General features: G+C 48.1%; 1 long non-coding RNA gene across 2 annotated transcripts in view; it reads right to left on the reverse strand.

The window, feature by feature from the left end:
- The window catches only part of LOC123766422 (uncharacterized), a 35,493-nt gene that overhangs the window by 7,562 nt on the left and 802 nt on the right, over positions 1–27,129 (reverse strand). For both annotated transcript variants that reach the window (XR_011223491.1, XR_011223490.1), the window contains 3 exons: positions 15,282–15,444; positions 13,621–13,784; positions 5,630–5,728 (listed from right to left, as the gene is read on the reverse strand). This is a non-coding gene — a long non-coding RNA (uncharacterized lncRNA). The remainder of the gene's footprint in view (positions 1–5,629; positions 5,729–13,620; positions 13,785–15,281; positions 15,445–27,129) is intronic.

Consider the following 27,129-nt stretch of genomic DNA (forward strand, 5'->3'; position numbering starts at 1 on the left):
CTGGCTCTTTGCACGTATTCGCAGTTTGAAATTACAATTTTTTTTTACCGAACATATGCCAAGTACTGAAAGCGGCAGTGCGTCATATTTTGCCCAAACCCCCCTGCAGTTTTCAAAATATCTCAAACATCCCAATTTCGAGGCCTGAGCCATATTTTGTAGCCAAATTCTGGCTCTCTGCACGTATTCGCAGTTTGAAAATACAGCTTTTTTTTACCGAACATCTGCCAAGTACTGAAAGCGGCAGTGGGACATATTTTGCCCAAACCCCCCCCCAGTTTTCAAAATATCTCAAACATCCTAATTTCGAGGCCTGAGCCATATTTTGGAGCCAAATTCTGGCTCTCTGCACGTATTCGCAGTTTGAAATTACGACTTTTTTTTACCGAACATATGCCAAGTACTGAAAGCGGCAGTGGGTCATATTTTGCCCAAACCCCCCTGCAGTTTTCAAAATATCTCAAACATCCAAATTTCGAGGCCTGAGCCATATTTTGGAGCCAAATTCTGGCTCTCTGCACGTATTCGCAGTTTGAAAATACAACTTTTTTTAACGAACATCTGCCAAGTACTGAAAGCGGCAGTGGGACATATTTTGCCCAAACCCCCCTGCAGTTTTCAAAATATTTCAAACATCCCAATTTCGAGGCCTGACCCATATTTTGGAGCCAAATTCTAGCTCTCTGCACGTATTCGCAGTTTGAAATTACAAAATTTTTTACCGAACACATACCAATTACTGAAAGCGGCGGTAGGTCATATTTTGCCCAAACCCCCCTGCAGTTTTCAAAATATCTCAAACATCCCAATTTCGAGGCCTGAGCGATATTTTTGAGCCAATTTCTGGCTCTCTGCACGTATTCACAGTTTGAAATTACGAAATTTTTTACCGAACACATGCCAATTACTGAAAGCGGCGGTGGGTCATACTTTGCCCAAACCCCCCTGCAGTTTTCAAAATATCTCAAACATCTCAATTTCGAGGCCTGAGCGATATTTTTGAGCCAAATTCTGGCTCTCTGCACATATTCGAAGTTTGAAATTACGAATTTTTTTACCGAACATATGCCAAGTACTGAATGTGGCGGTGGGTCATATTTTGCCCAAACCCCCCAGCAGTTTTCAAAATATCCCAAACATCCCAATTTCGAGGCCTGAGCCATATTTTTGAGCCAAATTCTGGCTCTCTGCACGTATTCGCAGTTTGAAATTACAACGTTTTTATACTGAACATATGCCAAGTACTGAAAGCGGCGGTGGGTCATATTTTGCCCAAACCCCCCAGCAGTTTTCAAAATATCCCAAACATCGCAATTTCGAGGCCTGAGCCATATTTTGGAGCCAAATTCTGGCTCTCTGCACGTATTCGCAGTTTGAAAATACGACCATTTTTACCGAACATATGCCAAGTACTGAAAGCGGCAGTGGGACATATTTTGCCCAAACCCCCCTGCAGATTTCAAAATATCTCAAACATCCCAATTTCGAGGCCTGAGCCATATTTTTGAGCCAAATTCGTGCTCTCTGCACGTATTCGCAGTTTGAAATTACGAAATTTTTTACCGAACACATGCCAATTACAGAAAGCGGCGGTGGGTCATATTTTGCGCAAACCCCCCTGCAGTTTTCAAAATATCTCAAACATCCCAATTTCGAGGCCTGAGCCATATTTTGGAGCCAAATTCTGGCTCTCTGCACGTATTCGAAGTTTGAAATTACGAAATTTTTTACCGAACACATGCCAATTACTGAAAGCGGCGGTGGGTCATATTTTGCCCAAACCCCCCTGCAGTTTTCAAAATATCTCAAACATCCCAATTTCGAGGCCTGAGCCATATTTTGGAGCCAAATTCTGGCTCTCTGCACGTATTCGAAGTTTGAAATTACGAATTTTTTTACCGAACATATGCCAAGTACTGAATGTGGCGGTGGGTCATATTTTGCCCAAACCCCCCAGCAGTTTTCAAAATATCCCAAACATCCCAATTTCGAGGCCTGAGCCATATTTTTGAGCCAAATTCTGGCTCTCTGAACGTATTCCCAGTTTGAAATTACGAAATTTTTTACCGAACACATGCCAATTACTGAAAGCGGCGGTGGGTCATATTTTGCCCAAACCCCCCTGCAGTTTTCAAAATATCTCAAACATCCAAATTTCGAGGCCTGAGCCATATTTTGGAGCCAAATTCTGGCTCTCTGCACGTATTCGCAGTTTGAAATTACAAAATTTTTTACCGAACACATGCCAATTACTGAAAGCGGCGGTGGGTCATATTTTGCCCAAACCCCCCTGCAGTTTTCAAAATATCTCAAACATCCAAATTTCGAGGCCTGAGCCATATTTTGGACCCAAATTCTGGCTCTCTGCACGTATTCGCAGTTTGAAATTACGAAATTTTTTACCGAACACATACCAATTACTGAAAGCGGCGGTGGGTCATATTTTGCCCAAACCCCCCTGCAGTTTTCAAAATATTTCAAACACCCCAATTTCGAGGCCTGAGCGATATTTTTGAGCCAAATTCTGGCTCTCTGCACGTATTCGCAGTTTGAAATTACGACTTTTTTTTACCGAACATATGCCAAGTACTGAAAACGGCAGTGGGTCATATTTTGCCCAAACCCCCCTGTAGTTTTCAAAATATCTCAAACATCCCAATTTCGAGGCCTGAGCCATATTTTGGAGCCAAATTCTGGTTCTCTGCACGTATTCGCAGTTCGTATTCGCAGTGAAGCAGTTTAACACCATACGCCCCAACTTCATATACACAGTTGAGAGGCGGGACCAAAACGTGATTTTCTGTGTGTGCCTGAAGTTGGGGCATACGGTCTTGCTTCACCCTTCACTTTACCCTTCACCGGCGTACTTCAGGGGTTTTATTTAATACTTGGACTGGCTTCAGTAGGGCCTCCAGACTTTCTGTGGCTTCACAAGTGTCACGTGAATCCCCTGCATAGCAGTGGAACTGCCTTTTCCCTTCACCTTCAATGCCTCTGCACTGGAAGTATACATCTACACCAGCCCAGAAGAGTCATCAGTCCTGCCACCTCTCCATACCCCCCAGGGCCTGGCACGGCCTGGTACGACTCAGAGGCAAGCCGGGCGCCACTGCAAACTGGCAGTTTGTCCCCACAAACAAGCAGTTAGCCGCCTTCAACTGACAGTGGTACAGCTCAACACAAAGGCACCGCCAGCCACAACGAGCAGTTTGCTAGTTGACCAGATGTCCACCTCGTGTTGACACTGGATGAGTCATCACCGCCGGACTATATAAAGAGCGCTGCCTCCCTGGAGAGGCAATCTCTCCCTTAGTGCTCTAGGATCACCTTCGTGTCTCTAACCCGTCGTCCGCTTCCAGCCAACGTCGTGTGACTGATGCCATGGTGGTATGGTAGCTGTCTTCAGAACACCAGTATATCTTCATACTTTTATTCATTGCTTATAGTTTATTTTTTGCATTTAAGGTCATACTAACTTGTTCACCTTTGCATTACATGATAGTCAAGTATTGTCATGTGTTATTTTTGTTCATTACTATTTCAGTAAATTGTTTAATTATTTATTTGATAATTTTCATTTGTTTCCACCTGCAACTTACACACTGCAAGGCCAATAGCAGCATTTCTTTCATTTATGTGAGGGAGAGCCATACCATCTTGGTTCAATATAGCTGTGATACCATAACCCGTCACACAAGATATCCAGTTGTAAGACTTTTACCATCAGTGGTGGTAGAGTATGCAACTGGCAATGCCTTTGTTACAGGTTCGCTTCATCTCAGCCCCAGTGGATTTTCTCACACATTTGAATACATGAAACAACTTTTATTTGATACATTCCAAACCAAAGTACTGTACAGTACAGTAATTATCAAACCATCAAATGTGTGGGATAATCATAGTGCGCTAAATATCACTAACGTCGCCAATACAAGAACAAAACCGCATACGGCGAACAATATCAAAGGTATTGAATTTACCAAGAATTTTATCAAGGGACAATTGACAGTGAGGGATGGTCGGGAAGCAAGACACGTAAGTCCTGGAAGTCAGGACATGTAGAGACAACGGTTTGGACAATAAGAAGCAGGGCAGCGCTCCATTAAGTGCCCGTGAGTTAAACGTGTATGACCTATATACAACCTCGCCAGAGCCGTTTCCCACCACCGGTTACGGTGGTAGGAGGAAGGCCACGGGAACACACTACTCTTAAGAGCACGCAATTTGTTACCAGTAACAGAAGACCAACAACCCTGACAATGGGCAAGAATGGGGAAATGAATAACTGGGTAAAAGTCATAATAAGGAATACCTTTACGGGAGATGGGACAGGTGCGGATAGCTTCCTTAGCGGCAGTGTCCGCACGCTCATTTAAGAACACACCAATATGGGTGGGAATCCAGCGAAATTCCACTGTCTTAAATCTACTGGAGATAAGAAACAGCCAATGTTGAATTTCAACTACCAAAGGATGGACTGGATTAAAGGATTCTAGAGCCATGAGGGCACTGCAAGTGTCAACTACAAACACAGAGGAGGATTGACAGCGAGAAAAGAGTTGATGAAGAGCATAGAGAATAGCATAAAGTTCTGCCATGAAGATGCTAGTCTCCGGAGGCAGGAGACACAAAGGTGCAGTCAGGAAAAACAACAGAGTAGCCTACACCGTCTGCAGACTTAAGACCCATTGGTGAAGACGGAAATAGAGTGGAAGTGTGAAGAAAAGTGTTCAAGGAAAAGGTGATTTAGAACTGTAGGAGGGGTAAAAGTTTTAGTCATGTGGGTCAAGGCTTACAGAATTTAGGAACGGGGACCCCTCCATAGGGGCAAAGACGGAATGACACGAGGGGAAATATTGGTAACACAAACTGAAAGAGCATTTTGTAAGAGAGACAACCGTACAGAAAGAGATAGGTGGTGAAGGGGAACAGGAACCACAGGATGGGTAAAGGTCAAGGCATGACATAAGCAAGAGTGAGGGTGCTGTAAGGACCGTGCAAGGTGGAGAAGACAGTAGCGATCATGGCGATCCTGTAGAAACAGGACGCCAGTTTCAACATACAGGCTTAGGGTAGGTGTCGAAGGAAAGGTACCAGAGCTGAGCCGTAACCCAGTATGATGCAGTGTGTCCAGATGGTGAAGGGTAGAAGGAGAAGCAGACGAGTAAACAGGGCCATAATCGAGTTTAGACAGAACGAGAGAGGAATGTAAAGAGAGGAGCAGTGTCGATTAGCTCCCCAAGAAGTATGGGACATGACCTAAAGTTAGTTAAGGGCCTTAGAGCATTCAACTCGGACGTAAAAAATATGGGGCGACAAAGACAAACGAGTGTCAAAGATTAGCCCTAAAAGCTTTAGCAGATTCTTTGTACAAAAGGGGATGACCCCTGCTACCTAACAGTAAATAGGTATCTGGGAGTTAGCTGTTACAGGCTGCTTCCTAGGGGGGTGCGTGTGTGGGAGAAAAAAAAAAATTTAGTAGTTAACCACTGAACTGCTCTGTCTCAAAATAACACCCTGGTGCACAAGAAATAAATTCTTTCCAAAAATTTTTTTTCTCTTCTTATATTGTTAAAATGCAGAGTCTGATCACGGGGAAACTAAACAAAAAATATTGTATGTGACTTACTTTAGCTGCGATGGAGCTGGGAAGTTGAGCAAATTATGGGCGCTGAGCGTTGGAGCGATGGGGGTCTGTCGGCCCCACCACCCCGTGCGACGGCAGTTGCTGCGAATAAAATGTTGCGCAATTATTTTGAAGTTTCTCATTCATTTCTTCTTTTTTTTTGCTGTAATATTATTTAAAAGTGTGTAATTTGTGGAATTTATATAATTCAAAGTATAGAACATCGCTATGCTCAAAATTATGGGCCTCATATATGCGACATATTCTACAATCAAACAGTGTTTTTGCTGTTATTACACTATATACACACATTGTATATACCCATCTAAGTATGTATTCACCATAACGATCCACTATGTTGGTATGGTGAGCCCAAAAAACATGAGTGAGCTGCCACACCCTGCCAGTCCTCCCTCCCTCCTCCAACACATTACTCGCCAACATTCCTCCTCCCAAAATACTGTTATTGTGTTTATTACACTATTTACACACGTTATGTATAAGTATGTACATGTTTTATTCATGTACATACGTACATACTTGCCATCTCCTCACCTCTCTCTCTTGCCTACTTAATGCTCTTGCTTCCCTCATCTCATGACAATCGACTTTATAATGGTCCAGGACGGATCGAAATGTCGTCGTCTATTCAATTTCCAGTGTGTGGTTTGGTCAACAATGAAATCTTCATGCAAGATCTTATAAAGAAAACCCCTAGAACGAGTTTTGCAGATACGAAAGAGTTTAAGGTGAGTAGGGGATGGCTTGAGAAATTTAAAAAAAACCAGCGTTGAATGTGGTAGTGGTAAGACACTCGCCTGGCGTTCCGCGAGCGCTATGTCAGGGGTTCGTATCCTGGCCGGGGAGGATTTACTGGGCACAATTCCTTAACTGTAGCCTCTGTTTAACGCAACAGTAAAATGTGTACTTGGATGAAAAAACGATTCTTCGCGGCAGGGGATCGTATTCCAGGGACCGTAGGATTAAGGACTTGCCCGAAACGCTACGCGTACTAGTGGCTGTACAAGAATGTAACAACTCTTGTATATATCTCAAAAAAAAAAAAAAAAAAAAAAAAAAAAAAAAAAAGTAATGAAACGCCATTTTCAGGGTGAGTCCCGGAGGCTCCCCGGAGCTATCCCAGGCTGATATGCTAATGTCAAACTTTGGCATCAGTCATGTGTATGGAGTTCTTAGGCCTACCGGGGACCACGGCCAGAACCAGGCCCCCTCAGAGAGGCAAGGGGAGCAATGGCCTATAGAAGCCCCCGTGTAGTTGGAAGCATTCTATGTCTGCCATCGACCGGAACAGGCACCCAGAAAGGTAAGCGCCCCAAAACAAACCCCTATTCTGGTTAAAATTGCTACCAAAAACCGAACTAGTGGATAGAACTCCCCAACCGAAAACAAGCAAACCAGTGTGACGTCACACACCGCCGCGCCGCTGTCTGCGCAGCTCCCCCCTCCCCGGGAGGGGGAAGGGGGAGCCCCAGACCCCCCGCGCCGGCTACCCACACCTCAGTTCTTGAGGCTGGATGTCAAAAACGCGAAAAACCGCCGACCGGAGGGAGGGAGGGATGCCGGGGAGCCTCCGGGACTCACCCAGAAAATGGCGTTTCATTACATTCAACTCTGGTTTTCTGGGGGGAGCCCCGTCGGCTCCCCGGAGCTAACTACCCACAGACAGAAAAAAGAGGGACTTACCCGGGAGGCGGACATCGCTCACTCCTCAACTCTAAGCCGAGACAACTGGCTGCAACCGCCGACCCAAAGCAACACAGGCCCGACGAGGCCCAGGGACATTCACAAGGTAACGAGCAGCCAGGACCCTGTTCGACCGCCAAAATCCCCGCACCCGAATATCAGACCAAGACATATTCCCAAAGACGGCAGCAAGAGCCGCGAACTTACGAACGTCATGGACACGGGGATAGACCGCAGGCTGGCTGGACCTAATAACCCTGCGGACGACCCGAGAGACCCGAACCCGCGAACAGGGAAGAAGGGAAACCGGATCAACCCACAGCGCGTCCCCGGACACAGAAGCTGTGGCGCGCAAATAACGGCGAAGCGCCGCAACTGGACACAAAACATGATGCACCCCCGGCCTGACCAACCAAGCATCAACCACCCATGGACCCCTCCGGAACGCAGCAGTCTCATTCTTCGCCAGAAAAGGAGACGGCTGCAACGAACAAAACAATCACCACGACCAAAAGAGCAGAAACCCCTGCGCCGGAGGAGAGCATGAAGCTCCCCTACCCGACCCCCAGAGGCCAAAGCCAACAAGAAAAGTGCCTTGGAAAAACAATCCTGGACCGAAGGGGCCACAACGAAACGAGGAGATGAAAGGAAAGCGAGCACTCTGTCCAAAGACCAGGACGGCTCAGGCGACGCATGAGCAGGCCGGAGGTGAAACAATGCACGAGACAGCTTGCGAAACGGCGCAGACGTAATATCGATACCGAAAGCAAGCTGAAGCGGCTCCGCCAGTGCCACACGATACGAAGCGACAGTGTTAGGCATAAGATGACGGTCCTGAAACAACCACAAGAGGAAGGACAAGACCACCCGAACAGACAAGGAGCTAACACGACGAAGACGCAAAAAGAAACGGAAGGACCGCCAGGAAACTTCATACTGCCGCCAAGAAGAAGCCCTCAGGTGGGACACCAACAAGGAGGCCACCTGATCACCATAGAGATGATGATAGACTCGAGTCAAAAAAACCATACGCGAAGACTCGAGGAGGAGATCGAACCAGCCACGTGACGTACCGGCCCGATCTGCTGAAAGAGGCGGAGCCGCGGGAAAACCCTCGGGTTCGGACACCGAGCAACCAGCGCCTGAAACCAAGGCTGGGCCGGCCACCAAGGGGCCAGAAGGACAACTCTCCCCTGGTAAGTCTCTAAGCGAGTCAGGACCTGGAGCAACAGCCGAACCGGGGGAAAGAGGTACAGGAACCCCCACCTCGACCAGTCTAGCCGAAAGGCATCGACCCCGACGGCCTCGCGATCGGGGAAGGGCGCCGCATAAACGGGAAGACGCCGCGACCACGCCGACGCGAAGAGGTCCACTTCGGGGCGCCCGAACGTCTGGCAAAGCCAACGGAAGGACTCGTCGTCGACCGTCCACTCCGTGGAGAGGGGAACGAAGCGAGACAGGGCGTCGGCCAAGACGTTGGACACGCCCCGTACGTGAACCGCCAGGAGAGCCAAACCCCGAGAACTCAGCAGACGAGTCACCCGAAGCGACCAACCCCAAAGAGACAAGGACCGCATCGAACCCCCGCGGTTCAGGCAATGAACCACCGGAGAGCAGTCCAAATGGAGCCGAATCGTCGATCCGCGGGCCACCCGAATCCTCCCCAGAGCAAACCACACTGCCGTGAACTCCCGCACCGTGCTGTGAGCTCGACGGAAGGACGGATCCCAACGCCCCTGGCCGGCCTGGTGAGCACTGGTCACAAAACCCCAGCCGAGAGACGACGCATCCGTGTATACATCGAGCGAGGGCTCGGGTAGGCGCCAAGGCACTGAACCCCGAAAAACCCGAAGAGGAAGCCGGTGACGCAGCAACCGACGCAAGGCCCCCGGGGGTCGAACTCTGCGATCGCGAGAGAGGCGGAAGGGGGAACCCCGAAGGAACCAGAACAGCCATCGAAGCCAAACCCGACCCGGCGGGTAGACCACCATCGCGAAGTTCAGGCTCCCGCACAGCCCCTCGAGCAACCGCCGGGTGACCCGAGGGCCCTCCAGAAACAGACGAAGGCGGGACCGCAGCCGCAGGAGAGACTAAGGAGGGAGAGACAAGGAGGCGGTGCGAGAGTCCCAAACGAGACCCAGCCAAGTCCGAACCTGAGAGGGAACCAGATGGGACTTCCTCCAGTTCACCAAGAACCCGAACTCGGCGAGCTGGGAAAGAACCAAATCCCTGGCTAGCAAGCAAGCTGACTGGCTGGGAGCCCAAACCAGCCAGTCGTCGAGGTAGGCCAACACCCGAACACCTAGGAGACGCAAACGAGCCACCACAACCCGTGTAAGGCGCATGAACACGCGAGGTGCCAGGTTCAACCCGAACGGGAGACAACGAAAGCGGTAACTCAGACGCCCCACAACAAAACCGAGCCAGTCCCTGAACCGCGGATGAATCGGGACATGCCAATAAGCGTCCCGGAGGTCCAGGGACACCATCCAAGCTCCCGGCTCCAAGAGGAGCCGAACTTGAGACAGCGCAGTCATCCGAAAGGAGGGGCAATGAACCCAGGGGTTCAGACGGGACAAGTCCAGAATGAACTGCAGGTCCGCGCAGTCCCGTTTCGGAACCGGAAACAGACGGGAAACCCATCTGAGGGACGACGTCGTTTCGACGACGCCCAAGCGTACCCACTCCAAGACGACTCGACAAAGCACAGGGGAAGAAACCTGCCCTGCCAGCCCCGACCCCCCAAAGGGGGGAGGGGCCACCCAACGCCACCGCAGGCCGCGAGACACGACCCGAAAGGCCCACGAATCGTGGGACCAGGCGCGGGCGAACAGCGCAAGCCGCCCCCCCATCGCCCCGTCAAGGGGGCAAACCGCGAAAGGGCCGGCGACCCTTACGAGACCCAGAACCCTGCACAGTGCGAACACCGCGCCGACCAGACGAGGGAGGGTCCGCAGGAGGAGCCAACCCCAAACCTGACACCAGAGGCCTACCACGACGAGAGGAACCCCGAGCCCTGGCACGACCTTTCCGGGAAGACCCACCCCGGGACCCCCGGAAAACCAACAAGTCCGACATCGGACGACAAGCCGCCGACGCAGAATGAATAAACTGCGCCACGGCCGACACCCCAAACAGGAGAGGACAAAAAGGTGAAGAACGCCTAAGAGCCAGAGCCCAAGCAGATTCTACGGAGGAACCCAGCACCGCCTGCCGACACGCGAGACGGGAAGCATAAAACAGGGAAACCGCATCCCGCAAAATCGGCGTGAACAGCTTCAACAAGGCAGCCGACGAACGCGCAGCCGAGGACAAGGTGCCGGACCCCGGGACGGACCCAAGCGTCCCCACATCCTCCATGAGCCAATCCGAAGACAGCTCCAGGAGGGAAAAGAACCGCAAGGCCGAACACAAAAGGCCCCGGGCGTGCAAGTCCTCCGCAAGGAGCGCCGCCGAAAGGGAGGGAACCTGCACATGGAGCTGAATAACGCCCACATCGCGGGGAAGGGCAGGGGCAAACAAGCACTCATTCAGGTACTCAAGTTCGCCCCCAGGAAAACCTGAAGCACCGTGGAAGCTTCCCGCCACTCCAGCGTGCGGGAACGACAGAAGGAATGCCAGGAATCCAGACCAAACAAGGGGCAGTCTGCTAGCCAGGACGACTCCGGAACCTCGAAACGGAGCCAGAAAGGGAACGAAGTCCCAAACCTGAACGTGGACGGATCCATTTCCGAGGCATAATCCGGGTCATGCAGGAGGTAAGCTGCAAAGGCCGCTCGCACCACACCAGGTTGGATGCGATAAGCCGAAAACCTCCGGAAGGACGGAACCGACGTACCCAGGGGAACACGGAACTGAACCCGGGGAGGGGCCGACACCAAATCCAACTCGTACGCAGAGGGGGGAAAAGAAAACCCCACTCCTTGTAACAATAAGCCCCGCTCAGTGGGAAGAAAAACCCAGGCGGGGTCCAGTGGGGCCCAAGGCCCCCAAGTCAGCCCCTCCCCAGCCTCGAGGTCCGTCACCACAGGACCCGAGGCCGAGTCCTCTCCCCAAGCCCCGACCCCACAAGACAAGGACGGAGCAGCCGGAAAAGCTGGAGGAAGGGGGGCCCACTGGTCAGACCCTGAAGCTTCGGCCGGGAGACAAGACTCGAATGCCTCTGCCGCCCCCCCGGAAGGGGCAACCCCCGAAGCTGCCCGAGTCTCGAGATCAAGTAACCCCTGCTCCGACCCCGAAACCCTCAGACGCTTCGGGGCCGGAAGCAGGGGACCAAAACGAACAGAAGGGGAAGGACGAGGAGGTGCGGACTGAACCAGGATCGAAGCGACCCCCACCCCCAAGTCCGGGTCTCGAAAAGCAAAGCGGGGCAGCCCCGGGGCATCCGGGGAAGCAACCAACCGAGCGCGTTGCAACAGACGAAACCTAGACTGCAACGCACGCGCCGCCTGTACCCGAATAGAATCAACAGAGGATTGGGTAAATTGAGTCACAAGCAAGCAGCAACACTCACAGGACTCAGGGTCGAAAGTATCACCGACCCAACAGGCAGCGTGGCAGAGGCAAAAACAATGAGGGTCACCCTGAGACAAGGGGACCGAGCAACCCTCAAACTCGCACACAGCGAGTGGGGACTCTGGGGTCACATCCATTGGACCCACGCGCCCCCAAGGGGATTCCCAGGGTCCTGAGCGTTTACTTTAAGAGGACTCGCGCTCAGGTAGTCCCAGGCAGGGTGCTGCAAACCGGCGCCCAAAACTACCAAGCAAACTTCTAAAGCTGAACCCAAGGGACGTGTACACTCAAGGGGACCTAGCAGGGGGCGCCACCGAGGAGAACAGTGGAAGGGCAAAAACAAACTGAATAAAATGACAGAACCCCCCACCAGGCAAAAACAAAAAGAAAAACAAAACCCCGCAAGAGGACAGCGAACCCCAAGGAACAGAGCCGGCCGCGATGTCGGGAAATACAAGCTGAGCAGCACCCTGCGCCCCTACCAGTGCAAACTGCCTCTTACCTGCCGGTAACAAGGGAGAACAGAACACCCAAGAGTCCAACAGGCGGCCGAAAAACCGAAAGGTAAAACGGACCAGCAGAGGCAGACCCCGAGGAGCCTGTGGAAGGTGGCCCCAAGGGCAGTACTTACAGGGCACCTAGGGAAGGCAGCCCTAGGCGCATGCAGCCCGAGTACTGAAGATAACTCCTGGCTCTCGCACCCACAAAACCAACACCACACGCAAAGCACAGTGCAGTAGCGACACCGGAGCCAGAGCACACGACCATCGCCTATAGCATCAGCCTCAAGAACTGAGGTGTGGGTAGCCGGCGCGGGGGGTCTGGGGCTCCCCCTTCCCCCTCCCGGGGAGGGGGGAGCTGCGCAGACAGCGGCGCGGCAGTGTGTGACGTCACACTAGTTTGCTTGTTTTCGGTTGGGGAGTTCTATCCACTAGTTCGGTTTTTGGTAGCAATTTTAACCAGAATAGGGGTTTGTTTTGGGGCGCTTACCTTTCTGGGTGCCTGTTCCGGTCGATGGCAGACATAGAATGCTTCCAACTACACGGGGGCTTCTATAGGCCATTGCTCCCCTTGCCTCTCTGAGGGGGCCCGGTTCTGGCCGTGGTCCCCGGTAGGCCTAAGAACTCCATACACATGACTGATGTCAAAGTCTGACATTAGCATATCAGCCTGGGATAGCTCCGGGGAGCCGACGGGGCTCCCCCCAGAAAAGACGTGGTATTCATAGTGTTGTGAGGCATGGTGAGGGTGCCAGCTCAGACAAAGTAGGGGCTGAAAGATTTGTTCGTGATTTTAAAGATTTTGTAGATACTGTATTGATGGATATATTCCACAACAAGTGTTTAATTGTGAGGAGACATGGCTATTCTGGAAAAAATTGCCGAAGAGGACATACATTACCCAAGAGGAGACGTCACTGCCCGGACACAAGCTAACTTGGGCTAACTTGTGTCAGGATAGGCTAACTCTTGTGCTGTGTGGCGATTTGAAAATTAAACCCTTGCTCGTGTATCATTCCGAAAATCCAAGAGTTTTAAAAAATATATAACGTGCAGAAAAACTGTGATGTAGAGTGGTTTGCCCTGCCATCAAAAAATATCTGCAAGAGAAAAGTTTGACACTAAAGGGCCTGCTTCTCGACAATGCTCCTGCTCATCCTCCAGACTTGGAGGATGCATTGTTGGGGCCACTTTTTTTTTTTAGGAATATTCCTGCATGGGCCCTAAGTTTCTGGCTAATGAACCAATGACATGAAGGAGGAGTTTTCAACCTACCTTGTGTTAGGTGTGCAGGGGTCAATAGGCTGAACATAATGTCAGGAGCAAAGGGGGGCATTTGCCTCTTCAAACACAATTGTGACCATCTTCATCTCTTCGAACTATCCTAAATGCTCTCTTCACCTGTCTGACCAAATTGGGTGTCCAGACCACCTTTGAATCTGAAATTGTAAAATTAATAGTGATTTCAGAATATTCAGTCCATTTATACTAACAAAATTTTATACAGTATACTGTAATTGAAATTTTACAGAATGATAAAGGCAATTTAGTAACTTTGTTAAAATGCACATGGGGGAAATACATGAAAATAGGTTAATATGGTTTGTAAGGTTGATGGGAAATGTTTATTACTTTTATGATTTAAAAGATGTATAGCCCTAATACTCCATCCTGGGTGCATTCCACCAGGTAATGACCACAGCAAAAGTTTTCCACGAGGCTTTATTGTCACACAAACTTTTCACATTTTCAAACTTGATTCATCTTTTTCCCCCTCGTTCCAGGGGTTTTCTTTAAAAGGTCTTCATGCAAATGCCTTGGTTTCTCACAAATGATGGCCTCTGAAATGCTATCACCTGCTAACTCTTTGTTGTGTATCCAAATTGATAAAAACTTTTCAACATCCTCAAGTGTTTGTGTTCTTTGTTTCGGGATTGTTGATATGCCTTTTGCCACTTTACCCGCTCATAATGTCCTTTTTCTTAGCAAGCATAGTGCATATTGTTGACATAGATTTGTTGTACTGCCTAGCTAGTTCAACAACCTGTGCACCGTTTTGACGTTTATGAATGCTCTCTTGTTTTTCCTCTATGGTCATTCTCACATGTGTTTTCTTGGCTTGAACCTTACCACTGGCTTTCTTGGGACTCATGGCAAGATATATAATAACAAATTTTATGTTCAAATAGCCAAAAATCCCAAAACAAATGTAATGCTTTATAAAGAATTCAGGCGCGATAGTTACTAGGCAGGAGACACTGGTAAACTGAGGTGCGATCACCATGCCACCACGCGCTAGGTCAGCCCATACGCATATCAACAAACTCATTTCCCGAGGCAAAGTTTGTAACCCGATTCAAATTTTTCGAAGAAATTAGGCTCGTAACCCAAAAAGTTCATAAATATTCATTCGTAAGCCGAGGTGACACTATATATAAGTAAAAAATTAAAATTTTGTAGATACACTGTGCTGTATTGATGGATACATTCCACAACAAGTGTTTAATTGTGAGGAGACATAGCTATTCTGGAAAAAATTGCCGAAGAGGACATACATTACCCAAGAGGAGACGTCACTGCCCGGACACAAGCTAACTTGGGCTAACTTGTGTCAGGATAGGCTAACTCTTGTGCTGTGTGGCGATTTGAAAATTAAACCCTTGCTCGTGTATCATTCCGAAAATCCAAGAGTTTTAAAAAATATATAACGTGCAGAAAAACTGTGATGTGGAGTGGTTTGCCCTGCCATCAAAAAATATCTGCAAGAGAAAAGTTTGACACTCAAGGTCCTGCTTCTCGACAATGCTCCTGCTCATCCTCCAGACTTAGAGGATGCATTGTTGGGGCCACTTTTTTTTTTTTTAGGGATATTCCTACATGAGCCCTGAGTTTCTGGCTAATGTACCAATGACATGAAGGAGGAGTTTTCAACCTACCTTGTGTTAGGTGTGCAGAGGTCAATGGTTGAACATAATGTCAGGAGCAAAGGGGGGCGTTTGCCTCTTCGAACACAATTGCGACCATCTTCATCTCTTCGAACTATCCTAAATGCTCTCTTCACCTGTCTGACCAAATTGGGTGTCCAGACCACCTTTGAATCTGAAATTGTAAAATTAATAGCAATTTCAGAATATTCAATCCATTTATACTAACAAAATTATACATACAGTACTGTAATTGAAATTTTACAGAATGATAAAGGCAATTTAGTAACATTGTTAAAATGCACATGGGGGAAATATATGAAAATAGGTTAATATTGTTTGTAAGGTTGATGGGAAATGTTTATTACTTTTATGATTTAAAAGATGTATAGCCCTAATACTCCATCCTGGGTGCATTCCACCAGGTAATGACCACAGCAAAAGTTTTCCACGAGGCTCTATTGTCACACAAACTTTTCACATTTTCAAACTTGATTCATCTTCCCCCCCCCCCTCATTCCAGGGGTTTTCTTTAAAAGGTCTTCATGCAAATGCCTTGGTTTCTCACAAATGATGGCCTCTGAAATGCTATCACCTGCTAACTCCTTGTTGTGTATCCAAATTAATAAAAACTTTTTAACATCCTCAAGTGTTTGTGTTCTTTGTTTCAGGATTGTTGATATGCCTTTTGCCACTTTAATGTTCATAATGTCCTTTTTCTTAGCAAGTACAGTGCATATTGTTGACATAGATTTGTTGTACTGCCTAGCTAGTTCAACAACCTGTGCACCATTTTGATGTTTATGAATGCTTTCTTGTTGCCTCTATGGTCATTCTCACATGTGTTTTCTTGGCTTGAACCTTACCACTGGCTTTCTTGGAACTTATGGCAAGATATATCATAACAAATTTTATGTTCAAATAGCCAAAAATCCCAAAACAAATGTAATGCTTTACAAAGAATTCAGGCGCGATACTTACTAGGCAGGAGACACTGGTAAACTGAGGCGCGATCACCATGCCACCACGCGCTAGGTCAGCCCATACGTATATCAACAAACTCCTTTCCCGAGGCAAAGTTTGTAACCCGATTCAAATTTTTCGAAGAAATTAGGCTCGTAACCCGAAAAGTTCATAAATATTCATTCGTAAGCCGAGGTGTCACTATATATGATTAACGAACGAACGTCAACAACACCTGTCGGCCCTGCCCTCCCTCCTCTTTTATCAGCTGATCCTTGAGCTCTCGGCTACCAACAAATGATGTAGCATCACCCGAAGGCAGCTAAGTACACAGTGACCTAAATGTGATTGAAAAAACCAACAAGACCAACCCGTAATTCTCCCATCTCGACCTCACTAGTGTTGCTCCCTGGAGCTAAGAAGCTGTACCTGACGTTCACTGCTGTCTATCAACGAGTCTTCCCTTTTGTTCTGCCTACATTTATCCTGCTATCATGCAAAGTAAGACCGGTAAGGCCCTTAAGAAAGATAGCACACCTAACAAGAATAACCCTACTAGCCAGGCCAACAACATGATTAGTTCAGCTATCTCCCCCTCGGTGGCCGCCGTGGGGGGTACCGACTCTCCCCCCGTCAACAATAACAAACAATCTCAGCTGGGCGCAGCGCCGTCTCCGACACGGGCCATGCAACAATTAGGTAGCCATATGGACCAACTTAAACGAGCTGCTGCCCCTTGTTCTGACTTCAAGCCCTTTGCTGATAACCCTTGGTTCAAGTTATTAACTCAAGTACATGAAGATCAATTGACAGTAATCAAAGAGCAGTCGGCCTTAATAATGAACCTGCAAGGCTCATTATTATCTTTGCAGAATGAAGTTGTAGACTCACACAAGAACAATCAAGATCTAGCTACCAAAGTCGCAAACCTCGAACAAGAATTAAGAATTCTCAAGAGCACAGTTACAAACTTTAATCCAGATGCAACCACTAAAAAACAGGAAGAAATATTGCAACAGTTTGAGAACCATCTGAACAACCTACAACAACAACACACTGTTACCCAAGACGAGACAGACCAACATAAACTACTTGAGTCTGTAATTATCTCTTCATGTGATTTTTCCCAAGAAACTGATGGTGAAGACTGTGCTGCCATCGTGATCAAAGTATTGCAGGATAAGTTAAGTTATTCGATCCATAAAAATGACATCAAAGCAGCTTATAGAGTGGGTACCAAATCATCTGGTACTAATAATAGGCGAATTTGATTAAAATTAGATAGCTGCTCCCGCAAGACTGATCTTATCTCATCTGCAGTTGCTAGTAAATCCACTGTTTATGTGAATGAATGTCTGACCAGGTGCAGGCAAAATCTTTTTTAAACTGCGTGGCTTCTGCAAAAATTCCCCTGCAATTAAACACTGTTTTGTGCGAGATGGTAAAATTATAGCTAGGAGGACTGACACTGGAAAAACCTATTCAATAACCACAGAAGATCACCTTAATTCTTTCCTCAGTGACTGTGGGATATCTGCTGTATAGCCTGAATTCAAATTATAATCTCATTTAACTACCTTTGTGTACACTAGCTCTGCCTTTCCCTTCAAAAGGTTTTAACTTTAGTTAAAAAACAAAAAAACAAAAAAAACCAGCGTTGAATGTAATGAAACGCCATTTTCTGGGTGAGTCCCGGAGGCTCCCCGGAGCTATCCCAGGCTGATATGCTAATGTCAGACTTTGGCATCAGTCATGTGTATGGAGTTCTTAGGCCTACCGGGGACCACGGCCAGAACCGGGCCCCCTCAGAGAGGCAAGGGGAGCAATGGCCTATAGAAGCCCCCGTGTAGTTGGAAGCATTCTATGTCTGCCATCGACCGGAACAGGCACCCAGAAAGGTAAGCGCCCCAAAACAAACCCCTATTCTGGTTAAAATTGCTACCAAAAACCGAACTAGTGGATAGAACTCCCCAACCGAAAACAAGCAAACTAGTGTGACGTCACACACTGCCGCGCCGCTGTCTGCGCAGCTCCCCCCTATCCCGGGAGGGGGAAGGAGGAGCCCCAGACCCCCCGCGCCGGCTACCCACACCTCAGTTCTAGAGGCTGGATGTCAAAAACGCGAAAAACCGCCGACCGGAGGGAGGGAGGGATGCCGGGGAGCCTCCGGGACTCACCCAGAAAATGGCGTTTCATTACATTCAACGCTGGTTTTCTGGGGGGAGCCCTGTCGGCTCCCCGGAGCTAACTACCCACAGACAGAAAAAGAGGGACTTACCCGGGAGGCGGTCGTCGCTCACCCCTCAACTCGAAGCCGAGACAACTGGCTGCAACCGCCGACCCAAAGCAACACAGGCCCGACGAGGCCCAGGGACATTCACAAGGTAACGAGCAGCCAGGACCCTGTTCGACCGCCAAAATCCCCGCGCCCGAATATCAGACCAAGACATATTCCCAAAGATGGCAGCAAGAGCCGCGAACTTATGAACGTCATGGGCACGGGGATAGACCGCAGGCTGGCTGGACCTAATAACCCTGCGGACGACCTGAGAGACCCGAACCCGCGAACAGGGAAGAAGGGAAACCGGATCAACCCACAGCGCGTCCCCGGACACAGAAGCTGTGGCGCGCAAATAACGGCGAAGCGCCGCAACCCAAGCGAGGGCTCGGGTAGGTGCCAAGGCACTGAACCCCGAAAAACCCGAAGAGGAAGCCGGTGATGCAGCAACCGACGCAAGGCCCCCGGGGGTCGAACTCTGCGATCGCGAGAGAGGCGGAAGGGGGAACCCCGAAGGAACCAGAACAGCCGTCGAAGCCAAACCCGACCCGGCGGGTAGACCACCATCGCGAAGTTCAGGCTCCCGCACAGCCCCTCGAGCAACCGCCGGGTGACCCAAGGGCCCTCCAGAAACAGACGAAGGCGGGACCGCAGCCGCAGGAGAGACTCCGGAGGGAGAGACAAGGAGGCGGTTCGAGAGTCCCACACGAGACCCAGCCAAGTCCGAACCTGAGAGGGAACCAGATGGGACTTCCTCCAGTTCACCAAGAACCCGAACTCGGCGAGCTGGGAAAGAACCAAATCCCTGGCTAGCAAGCAAGCTGACTGGCTGGGAGCCCAAACCAGCCAGTCGTCGAGGTAGGCCAACACCCGAACACCTAGGAGACGCAAACGAGCCACCACAACCCGTGTAAGGCGCGTGAACACGCGAGGTGCCAGGTTCAACCCGAACGGGAGACAACGAAAGCGGTAACTCAGACACCCCACAACAAAACCGAGCCAGTCCCTGAACCGCGGATGAATCGGGACATGCCAATCAGCGTCCTGGAGGTCCAGGGACACCATCCAAGCTCCCGGCTCCAAGAGGAGCCGAACCTGAGACAGCGTAGTCATCCGAAAGGAGGGGCAATGAACCCAGGGGTTCAGACGGGACAAGTCCAGAATGAACCGCAGGTCCGCGCAGTCCCGTTTCGGAACCGGAAACAGACGGGAAGCCCATCTGAGGGACGTCGTCGTTTCGACGACGCCCAAGCATACCCACTCCAAGACGACTCGACAGAGCGCAGGGGAAGAAACCTGCCCTGCCAGCCCCGACCCCCCAAAGGGGGGAGGGGCCACCCAACGCCACCGCAGGCCGCGAGACACGACCCGAAAGGCCCACGAATCGTGGGACCAGGCGCGGGCGAACAGCGCAAGCCGCCCCCCCATCGCCCCGTCAAGGGGGCAAACCGCGAAAGGGCCGGCGACCCTTACGAGACCCAGAACCCCGCACAGCGCGAACACCGCGCCGACCAGACGAGGGAGGGTCCGCAGGAGGAGCCAACCCCAAACCTGACACCAGAGGCCCACCACGACGAAAGGAACCCCGAGCCCTGGCACGACCTTTCCAGGAAGACCCACCCCGGGACCCCCGGAAAACCAACAAGTCCGACATCGGCCGACAAGCTGCCGACGCAGCCTGAACAAACTGCGCCACGGCCGACTCCCCAAACAGGAGAGGACAAAAAGGTGAAGAACGCCTAAGAGCCAGAGCCCAAGCAAATTCCACGGAGGAACCCAGCACCGCCTGCCGACAAGCGAAACGGGAAGCATAGAACAGGGAAACCGCATCCCGCAAAATCGGCGTGAACAGCTTCAACAAGGCAGCCGACGAACGCGCAGCCGAGGACAAGGTGCCGGACCCCGGGACGGACCCAAGCGTCCCCACATCCTCCATGAGCCAATCCGAAGACAGCTCCAGGAGGGAAAAGAACCGCAAGGCCGAACACAAAAGGCCCCGGGCGCGCAAGTCCTCCGCCACGAGCGCCGCCGAAAGGGAGGGAACCTGCACATGGAGCTGAATAACGCCCACATCGCGGGGAAGGGCAGGGGCAAACAAGCCCTCATTCAGGTACTCAAGTTCGCCCCCAGGAAAACCTGAAGCACCGTGGAAGCTTCCCGCCACTCCAGCGTGCGGGAACGACAGAAGGAATGCCAGGAATCCAGACCTAACGTGTACACTCACGGGGACCTAGCAGGGGGCGCCACCGAGGAGAACAGTGGAAGGGCAAAAACAAACTGAATAAAATGACAGAACCCCCCACCAGGCAAAAACAAAAAGAAAAACAAAACCCCGCAAGAGGACAGCGAACCCCAAGGAACAGAGCCGGCCGCGATGTCGGGAAATACAAGCTGAGCAGCACCCTGCGCCCCTACCAGTGCAAACTGCCTCTTACCTGCCGGTAACAAGGGAGAACAGAACACCCAAGAGCCCAACAGGCGGCCGAAAAACCGAAAGGTAAAACGGACCAGCAGAGGCAGACCCCGAGGAGCCTGTGGAAGGTGGCCCCAAGCCCCAAGGGCAGTACTTACAGGGCACCTAGGGAAGGCAGCCCTAGGCGCATGCAGCCCGAGTACTGAAGATAACTCCTGGCTCTCGCACCCACAAAACTAACACCACACACAAAGCACAGTGCAGTAGCGACACCGGAGCCAGAGCACACGACCATCGCCTATAGCATCAGCCTCAAGAACTGAGGTGTGGGTAGCCGGCGCGGGGGGTCTGGGGCTCCCCCTTCCCCCTCCCGGGGAGGGGGGAGCTGCGCAGACAGCGGCGCGGCAGTGTGTGACGTCACACTAGTTTGCTTGTTTTCGGTTGGGGAGTTCTATCCACTAGTTCGGTTTTTGGTAGCAATTTTAACCAGAATAGGGGTTTGTTTTGGGGCGCTTACCTTTCTGGGTGCCTGTTCCGGTCGATGGCAGACATAGAATGCTTCCAACTACACGGGGGCTTCTATAGGCCATTGCTCCCCTTGCCTCTCTGAGGGGGCCCGGTTCTGGCCGTGGTCCCCGGTAGGCCTAAGAACTCCATACACATGACTGATGCCAAAGTCTGACATTAGCATATCAGCCTGGGATAGCTCCGGGGAGCCGACGGGGCTCCCCCCAGAAAAGAATAATATTGTCATCTTTATTATTGTCTTTTTTTTCTTTTTACTCCCATGTTCCATAGTACACTGGCTTTGCCTGTGTCCTCTAGGATTAACTTCATTATCTAGTGTTCCTGAGTGTATATCTATTTAAACTACCTCAGTTTGTTTTAGTGTAACTTTAGTATTCAACTATGGTGTACTTATAATAGTATAGTAAGCAAGCTTTTCATCTTATAGATTTCATAATTTTTTTTTTTTTTTTTTTTTTTTTTTTTTTTTTTTTTTTTTTTTACTTTTTTGGTCATCTATTGTTATTAATTATTCTAGTTAATTTTTTTACATTCCTAGTTCCCATTAGGTTTTTTTTTTGTTTTTTTCTCTTTTTCTTAAAATTACCTTTAAGTTTATTTTACTTTAGAATTTTTAATCTACTTTTTTCTTTGTTTTATATTTTGTAATTTGCCATTCTTGCCTTGTTTTCCTGCAAACAGTCTTTTTATGCAGACTAGTATAGACCCAGAACTAAACCTCTTATCCACTATCTATGACAATCATCACTTCAATGATCAAAATTGCAGATATTTTACAGCACATGATGTAAACAATGCATTAACAGATAATCACAATATCTCTGTAATCAACTTGAACGTTAGATCCCTAGGTAAACACTTCGATGATGTTAGTGCCTTGATTGAAACTATTGACAACAAATTCTCTTTTATTATACTTACTGAAACGTGGTTGAAAGAGGATAATACTCAACTCCTTAACATGCCTAACTACTCGGCAATTCACAACTGTCGTCAAATGCAGAGAGGTGGTGGTACTGCGCTTTACTACCACCAAGAACTAACATGCTTAAAAATAATTAGAACTAGAGACTGCTGTGGGGAGTATATCTTCGCCAGTTTCAGAGTCAAGGGTGCCGAGTCTGTCCTGACTGTGGGTGCAGTCTATAGAATTCCTAACACTGATGTGTCTGAATTCAACTCAAACCTTAGAAATCTAATACTAGATAACAGATTGAACAAAAACCATCTAATTATCGCAGGGGACTTTAATATTGACCTCTGCGAGCCTGATCACCCTACTGCTGTTAGCTTCCTCAACTGTATGAATTCCTGCTTCCTCATACCCTTAATCACTAGACCAACTAGAATCACTGATAGTACTGCTACGACTCTAGATCACATCTGGACCAACATAACCTCTCCGATTACTTCAGGTATAATCACCGATAGCACTACAGACCATTACCCCACATTTCTCTTAACTAACATTAGCAAACCACCTCTAGAGACAAGGGAGTTAAGCTTTAGGCTGCACAATGAAACTGCTATAAACAATTTTATAACTGCCGCTGATAATGTCAACTGGGAGTCCGAGTTAGGTAACATAGGGGACATCAACCTAGCAGTGCAATCTTTTCTTCAAACAACTCTTAGCCTTTATAACACCCACTGTCCTATGCTTACAAAACAAGTCACAAGCAAAAGACTTAACAATCCTTGGCTTACAAAGGGAATACTTAAATCCATTAACAAAAAACACGACCTTGAGAAGAAGTATAGGCTAGGAACAGTCTCCAAAGAATTCTCAAAGAATTACTCGTTATTGCTATCTAAAATAATTAGACGAGCCAAAACTAAATACTATGAAGATAAATTTACCCAAATAAAGAGCAACATTAAAAAAACTTGGAGCACAATTTCACAAATATTGGGATCAAAGAAGATTTTAAATAACAAACCAACACTCCTTTCCAATAATGCTGGTCAGCTTTCAGCCTCTGATTCTGCTATTGAGTTCAATAGGTTCTTCTCTTCCATTGGGTCATCCCTTGCAAATGATATTCCATCTTCCTGTACTGATGTTAAGGACTATCTTACAGGTAACTATCCACAGTCTCTGTACCTAAAGCCTACTAGTTCCACTGATGTCAATGAAATAATCCTTTCCCTTAAAACCAAGTCTAGTGCCCTCGAGGAGATACCAACTTTAATTTACAAAAAAGCCTCCAGATCTCTAGCCCCTGCTATTGCATTGCTCTTCAACAAGTCTCTTGAACTCCAAACCTTTCCTGACATTCTAAAAAAAGCAAGAGTAACCCCTGTCCACAAATGTGGTGATCTCACAGATGTTAACAACTACAGACCTATATCAATCCTGCCTAACTTGTCAAAAATATTAGAAAAACTAATCTACAAGCAGCTTTACTCTTTTCTAGCCAAACACAATATACAGTACTTAGCTCTTGTCAATATGGCTTCAGACCCAAAAAAAGCACTAACGATGCACTTATTAGTATTATTAACTTAATTCACGCAGCTCTTGATAAAAAGGAGTTTCCTGTTGGGTTATTTGTGGACCTGCGTAAGGCTTTTGACACTGTCAACCATCAAAACCTTCTTCTTAAATTACATCATTATGGAGTCAGAGGACACTCCCTGCAATACCTCAAATCTTATCTTACTGACAGGCTCCAGTATGTTTCTGTGAATAATACAATTTCTCCCACCCTACCCATCAACATTGGTGTTCCTCAGGGCAGCATACTTGGCCCTCTCCTCTTTCTCATCTACATTAATGACCTTCCAAATGCCTCCCAACACCTCAAACCAATTCTATTTGCTGACGACACAACCTTCATTTACTCCAGTCCTGACCCCCTTGCTCTAAATGCCACAGTAAATACTGAGCTAGAGAAAGTCCATCTTTGGCTAACCGCCAACAAACTCACCCTTAACATTGACAAAACGTTTTATATTCTGTTTGGCAATAAATCCTCTAATCAGATAAATCTCAAAATAAACAATACCCAAATTTGTAACAAATTAGATGGCAAATTCCTTGGCGTTCTCATCGACCACAAGCTGAATTTCCAGGGTCACATTCTAAATATATCAAAAAAAGTTTCAAAAACTGTTGGCATTCTTTCTAAGATCAGATATTATGTACCCCACCCTGCCCTGGTTACTCTCTATTACTCCCTCATCTATCCATACCTCAACTATGGTATTTGTGCTTGGGGTTCTACTACCCAAAATCATTTACGTCCTCTTATTACCCAACACAAAGCTGCTATTAGGACAATATCCAACTCTGGCCCCAGACATCACTCGGTACCCTTACTCAAATCTCTGAATATGTTAGATATTAAGTCACTGCACATTCTCTCTTGTGTATTATACATATATAAAACACTGAACTGTAATGCCAATCCTGACCTCAAAAGCTTCATTGAAGGTTGTAACAGAACCCATGAGCACCACACCAGAAATAAATACAGTTTTGATATTCCTAGAGTACGACTTAATCAAACTAGAAATGCTCTACAAATCAAGGGACCCAGAATGTGGAATGACCTTCCCAACCATGTTAAAGACTGTACCTCTCTCAACCAGTTTAAGATAAAAACTAAACACTACCTAATAAATTCCCTGTAACCTACCTCACTCCTCTATTGTCAACCCATGTCTGTAATTTTGTTTTTTTTTGTTTAATCACCACTGTTTGTCAACCTATTGTATTTGTGCTGCTTTTTCAGTCATGTTCCCCCTTTTTTTTTTTATTATCTGTATTTGTATTTGTTCTCAACACTTTTTATTCTTTATGCTCAATTAGTATTAAGTTCTAGATATTAATGTTTTTCTTGCCCAAAACGCATTGCGTAATAGTGGCTTTAGGCATTGTATGTACTAGCTCTATCTATATATCAATCCATTAATGTAACATCACTTGTATGTAAGTATGTACCTTACCTGAATAAACATATTTATTTATTTATTTATATATAACTAAAAAATTAAACTCAGGATTACTTTCAACCCCCACCCCTTTTGCTCTACTCCATCGCCACCTACCTTCACCCCCCTTTATGATGTACTCTTCCATAGACACCTACCTTTGCCCCCCTCCTCCCCTCTACTCCTCCATCATCACCTACCTTCACACCCCCTCCCTTCTCCTCCTCCATCGTCACCTTCCTTTCACCCTCCTCTATGATGTACTCTTCCATAGACACCTACGTTCACTGCATATAATGCTCCCCTCTACTCCTCCATCGTCACCTACTTTCACCCCCCCCCCCCTCCGCTCTACTCCTCCAGGGTCGCAGACAATTTCACGAGCGTGAGAACTACGAGTTCTCTAACTACTCTCACACTCCTACTCTCTCACCAGTGAGGGGGAGGGAAGGAGGGAGGAAATGAAGGAAGAAAGGTGGGGGAGAGAGAATAGGCAGGGGGGAGGAGGGCCTAGATACATTTCTTCCATATAGATAGGTAGACTGAGGGAGAGCTGTTTGCCAAGAGCCCTATCAGACAGGCTTCCTATTCCTCAACCCTCCCTAATATGCCACATCCTGGTCAGGACAACTTGCTCGATTGTTATTCTTGGTGTGACTCGAGAACTGACCTCGAGGCGGGGCATGGGCATGGATTATCTCCCTGGGGCACGCACCTCCCTGCCCCAGCTCTCTCTCTCTCTCTCACATAATCTATCAAGGGTCTAACATGAGGTCATTGTGCCTACCAGAAGTGTATATGTCCAAGGCTGGTCACCTGTCTGGACCATTCAAATGTATAAACACGTAATTAGTCTATTAAAATTATATATAATGCTACAATTATAAATTAATTTGTTCATGGTCATTCGTTTATCAGTATTTTAATATGAGGTATATATACGCATGTATGTATACGTTGACGTACACATATATGATTATGTGTATAGAATGATTATGATTATGTGTAATCATATATGATTATATCTAATGGAATGCATTAGTAAGTGATGTGGTGGAGGCTGACTCCATACACAGGTTCAAGTGTAGATATGATAGAGCCCAATAGGCTCAGAAACCTGTACACCTGTTGATTGACGGTTGAGAGGTGGAACTAAAGAGCCAGAGCTCAACCCCAGCAAGCACAATTAGGCGAGTATATGAACGAATGCACATGTACAATTTCAAATGAATTAAGATACCTTGAGATACACAATGACTTAGTTTAAATAGTTTAAACACATTATGGTACTGATTTTGACATGCTGATGTCTGGAAGGGAGAGGGGGTGTGGGGGGTTATTGTCTGAGGTGGAGGACCAGAGGAGGGGGTCAGTGGAAGGATGGTGGCTGGAGGGATGCCATTGTTCTAATGGTTATGAAAACAATTATTGATGGCAGGAATTCAGTGGGTGTGTACTTCACCCGCACCATCACCATACTGTGCCCTGCTACAACCCCCCCCCCCACTCCACCCATGCTGTGCGGGGCGTATTACACATTATGGGATAACCGACTGTCTGTCCATTCCTGTCTGCTCGTTATGCTGCCCTTCCTTTTGAAAATTGTCTGCTTTATCGACTTCCTTCAAGACCACACGTTAGCCTCTTATCACGCCCTCTTACCACTCTCAGGGAGCCGGCTCTTCTATACAATAGTTACCACTCAGTCCCCAAGGTGAAAGAGTGTCCGGGCATATGACTTG

The sequence above is a fragment of the Procambarus clarkii genome, chromosome 62 (genome assembly GCF_040958095.1).
Source record: "Procambarus clarkii isolate CNS0578487 chromosome 62, FALCON_Pclarkii_2.0, whole genome shotgun sequence".
Classification (NCBI taxonomy): Eukaryota; Metazoa; Arthropoda; class Malacostraca; order Decapoda; family Cambaridae; genus Procambarus; species Procambarus clarkii.